The following is a 5,065-nucleotide window of genomic DNA, read 5'->3' on the forward strand; positions in this document are numbered from 1 at the left end:
CTCGCTTTTCTCTTCGCTTTATCCGCACGTCATCATGTGTGGTCGCCAGAAAATGAAACGTTTTTTTCCCCAAGTACTGTACTGTACATACAGTATGTTCCTCTGGTCTATGCCTTCAGAAAGTATTCCTACCCCTTGACTTATTCCACATTTTGTTGTGTTACAGCCTGATTTCAAAACTGATTAAATATATGTTTTTCTCACCCATCTACACACAATACCTCATAAAGACAAAAACATGTTGTTTTTTTACATTTTTGCAAATGTATTTAAAATGAACATAAATATGTAATTTATATAAGTATTCACCCACCTGAGTCAATACATGTTAGTGTCACCTATGGCAGTGATTACAGCTGTGAGTCTTTCTGGATAAGTCTCTAAGAGCTTTGCACACCTGGATTGTACAATATTTGTACTTTTTTTTTTCAAGCTCTGTCAAGTTGGTTGTTGACCATTGCTAAACAGCTATTTTCTTGTCTTTTCATAGATTTTCAAGCCGATTTAAGTTAAAACTTTAACTAGGCCACTCAGGAACATTCAATATCTTCTTGGTAAGCAACTCCAGTGTATATTTGGCCTTGTGTTTTAGGTTATTGTCCTGCTGAAAGGTGAATTTGTCTCTCAGTGTCTGTTGGAAAGCAGACTGAACCAGGTTCTCCTCTAGGATTTTGCATGTGCTTATCTTTATTCAATTTTTTTAATCCTATAAAACTCCCTCGTCATTAACGATTGCAAGCATTCCCATAACATGATGCAGCCACCACCATGCTTGAAAATTCGAAGAGTGGTACTCAATGATGTGTTGTGTTGGATTTGCCCCAAACATAACGATTTGTATTCATGACATAAAGTACATTTCTTTAGCCTTATGGTGAAATCCATGAGAGGTATTCTTCCTCTCTGACAACTGAGTTAGGAAGGACGTCTGTATCTGTGTAGTGACTGGGTGTATTGATACACCATCCATAGTGTAATGAATAACTTCACCATCCTCACCGTAGGCTCCCGAGTGGTGCAGCGGTCTATGGCACTGCATCTCAGTGCTAGAGGTGTCACTACAGGACACCCCAGTTCAAATCCAGGCTGTATCACAACCGGCCCCGCATTGTTTGGGTTTGGCTGGTGTAGGCCGGCATTGTAAATAAGAATTTATTCTTAACTGACTTGCCTAGTTAAATAATAAAAAAAAATTATATTTAATGTCAGATCATTTTTATTTTTACCCATCTACCAATGGTTGCCCTTCTTTGTGAGGCATTGGAAAACCTTCCGTGTCTTTGTGGTTGATTCAGGTGTTTGAAATTCACTGCTCAACTGAGGGACCTTACAGATAATTGTATGTGTGGGGTACAGAGATGAGGTAGTCATTCAAAAATCATGTTAAACCCTGTTATTGCACACAGAGCGAGTCCATGCAGTTCCTTAAGTGACTTGCTAAGCGCATTTTTACACCTGAACGTTATTTATACTTGCCATAACAAAGAGTTTGAAAACGTATTGACTCAAGACATTTCAGCTTTTCATTTTGAATTAATTTGTAAACTATTTTGAAAAACATAATTACACCTTGACATTATGGGGTAGGCCAGTGACACAAAATCTCAGTTTAACCCATTTTAAATTCAGGGTGTCAAGGAGTGTGAATACTTTCTGAAGGCACTGTAAATTCCACACTGATCACCGCTGTTCGTGTAAACTCGTGGGATCACCGCTGTTCGTGTAAACTCGTGGGATTACCACTGTTCATGTAAGGTCGTGGGATCACCGCTGTTCATGTAAGGTCGTGGGATCACCGCTGTTCGTGTAAACTCGTGGGATTACCACTGTTCATGTAAGGTCGTGGGATCACCGCTGTTCATGTAAGGTCGTGGGATCACCGCTGTTCGTGTAAACTCGTGGGATCACCGCTGTTCGTGTAAACTCGTGGGATCACCGCTGTTCATGTAAACTCGTGGGATCACCGCTGTTCGTGTAAACTCGTGGGATCACCGCTGTTCGTGTAAACTCGTGGGATTACCACTGTTCATGTAAGGTCGTGGGATCACCGCTGTTCATGTAAGGTCGTGGGATCACCGCTGTTCGTGTAAACTCGTGGGATCACCGCTGTTCGTGTAAACTCGTGGGATCACCGCTGTTCATGTAAACTCGTGGGATCACCGCTGTTCGTGTAAACTCGTGGGATCACCGCTGTTCGTGTAAACTCGTGGGATCACCGCTGTTCATGTAAGGTCGTGGGATCACCGCTGTTCATGTAAGGTCGTGTTATCAGGCAACACACGGAAAATCTTTGTACGCAGAGACACTGAACTAAGTTACTGTATAGCTACACACTCACAGACAAAATTACACACACACGTTTGTGTTTTTTCACATTATCCGTTGTTAATATCATGACTTTACTGTAAAGTGGATGTAAAATAAAGATGATAAAACGGCTTGAAAAGAAAAGCAGAATGCTGCATATCAAGATATCATTTTTGAAATATTAACACAGGGAACAACATTCTTAATAAAGCAATACAACAGACACCTTTTTCATTTGGTCTTTATTTCGAAAATACAAGAGTATCACTTTCTAAAATTGGCAGGGCTGATGGGTTAGATCCGACTATTCAGTATTCACATTTTTTTGTCCTAAATTTGCCCTCAATATGTTCTTGAATGTGTCTTTCATAAAGGGAAATCAGAACTTGTTGTCATTGAAACCAACCAAATAGACAAATGGGGAAATGGTTCGGGTCAGTTGTCAATAGTGTTCAATTTCACCATAAATAAATAGGGGGGAAATAAAAGGGATCATTTGCCCCCTACGAACACAACACACATTTTAAAGCGGGAGAGTGGGGTATGTTACAATGGTATGCATATCTTCAGATTGTAACTGAAAACGTTGCCGTTCTCAAGCACTTACCGGACATTACATTTTACAAACATGCACTGTATTTATGGGAAAATATATTTTGGTATTTGTTTCATTAGTCAATTGTTACAGTGCTTAATTTGAGCCGGATCCTGCTGGAACAGGTCCGGCACTTCTCATTTTTGGACATTTTCGTTCCAGAACCCATTTGCCAGGATCAGGTACATCTTGTGGCATGAACAATTATTTTCACTGTTTGCAATGTAAAAAATATAATAAAAGCAATCAGAGTTAATTCAACTTTGACTCCTCTGTAATTCTCCTGCCCCGTAAAAAAAAACGTAATGGGGAAAACGTGCCTGATATTCTAAGAATGTATTCATGTTGGGCTGGCCCGGGTTTATGGTTTGCCCAACATTGTGCCCTATACCAACGCGTGACCATTGCTGTGGTGAGAGAAGGAAGCACGACTGTATCCTTTACATAACTAAAATGAGATTCACTTTCTATGATCTCTCTCTCCCTCTTTCTACTCTGATAGGCATGAACCTTCAACTCTCTTCTCTCCAGCTTTGCTCTTCATCATTTATTTCCTTATTTAATCATAGCCACAGGAATGTTGCTGGAGGTGCCGCAGCAACCCTGATAGATTGAAATAGCCTACATTTGCCAACGCTATATACGTACTGCTGTCTATTCAGGAAGAAATGAAACAATTCTGAATACTACATCAGGAGTAAACCTATAATTTACCCACAGAGGATCAATAGTTTATTAAAAAAAAATGGCTAGGTGTGGATTGTGTGTAGCCCAACTGCAAGGCATGCCTACAATCCGGAACGCGCGGAAATTCTGTCAGTGAACTAACAGCATGCGGCCAAAACAGACATTTCGCAATATTTCAAATACAATCGCGGGAAAACACAGGTTGGAATGCTAATGGTTCCTGCTGAAAAAAAAGCTAATCTGTTATCAACTTCCAAATAGGCCTATTGTAAAACAAGAGAGAGATAAGCTTTTTGGCACGAGCGCATCCGCCATCACCGGCGAGTGAGCAGCGCATCATTGGGAGAGTCAGTGAAACTGCAAAGCTTTTTTAGGACTGTAATTTCCTCCTCATATTGTATAATCCGTGACTCCATGCACACCTAGGCCTAGGCTATTGATGGATTTAAGACAAACTCATTTCTAGTGATCTCAGATTCTCGGTTTGTCAGTATCAAAGTAGCCTGTCATTACGATCATTTGTGAGGTATTAATAAATAGTATTGTCACCTCCTGACCATGGTAAACTGTTATTTTCTATGGTAAAGTAGGTCAGGGTGTGACAGGGGGGTTTATTCTATGTGTTCTATTTCTATGTTCTTAGGTTCTAGTTTTTGTATTTCTATGTTGGTTTGTTTGGGATGATCTCCAATTAGAGGCAGCTGGTCCTCGTTGTCTCTAATTGGAGATCATACTTAAGTAGGGGTTTTTCTTCCTGGGTTTTGTGGGTGATTATTTTTGAGTAGTGTTTGGCTCTCTGTGTCACGGTTTGTTGTTTTGTCTATTCAGTTATTTGATGTATTGCATCGTTTCACAGAGTAAATAAAATTTATATAATATATGCAAGCGCTTCTCTACCGCTCTATGCCAGTTGCAAAAGCTATGATAATGCTGCATGGAATTTATTATAAAGGTGTTTTTTTTTCATGCATTCTGGTACATCAGAGCCCCCCCCCCCCAAGTCACCCCCCTCTCTGGCACACTTTGTTCTGGCACCTACCAATTTACAAATTAAGCACTGCATTGTTGATATAGTCCCAAAGTGTTTTGCTGGTCAGCGATCAGGTTTTCAAGATATATAACTTTCAAAATACTGAAATACAGCTGGTATGATGCATTTCGCATCATATTATGCAAAACACAGCATCATATGATTCAAAATGTATCATACTAGCTGTATTTCTGAAAACTTGATTGCTGACATGCAAAATGTTTTGGGACAATATCAACAATGGACTAATGAAACAAATACCAAAAGATAGTTTTGGGGTGGAGTTTTCCATTTAGGCAAACAAGTCAATACTGCTGACACATAGGAAGAGTTCATCATTCCATGATTGAGGAGGCTATGCTAAACAAACCCCCTTATGACCTTATGCAGGCATTCAGGCCAAGGATATGCCACACACTCAGCCTCTCTCTCTCTCTTTCTCTCTC

This window comes from Salmo trutta, chromosome 9 (genome assembly GCF_901001165.1).
Source record: "Salmo trutta chromosome 9, fSalTru1.1, whole genome shotgun sequence".
NCBI lineage: Eukaryota > Metazoa > Chordata > Actinopteri > Salmoniformes > Salmonidae > Salmo > Salmo trutta.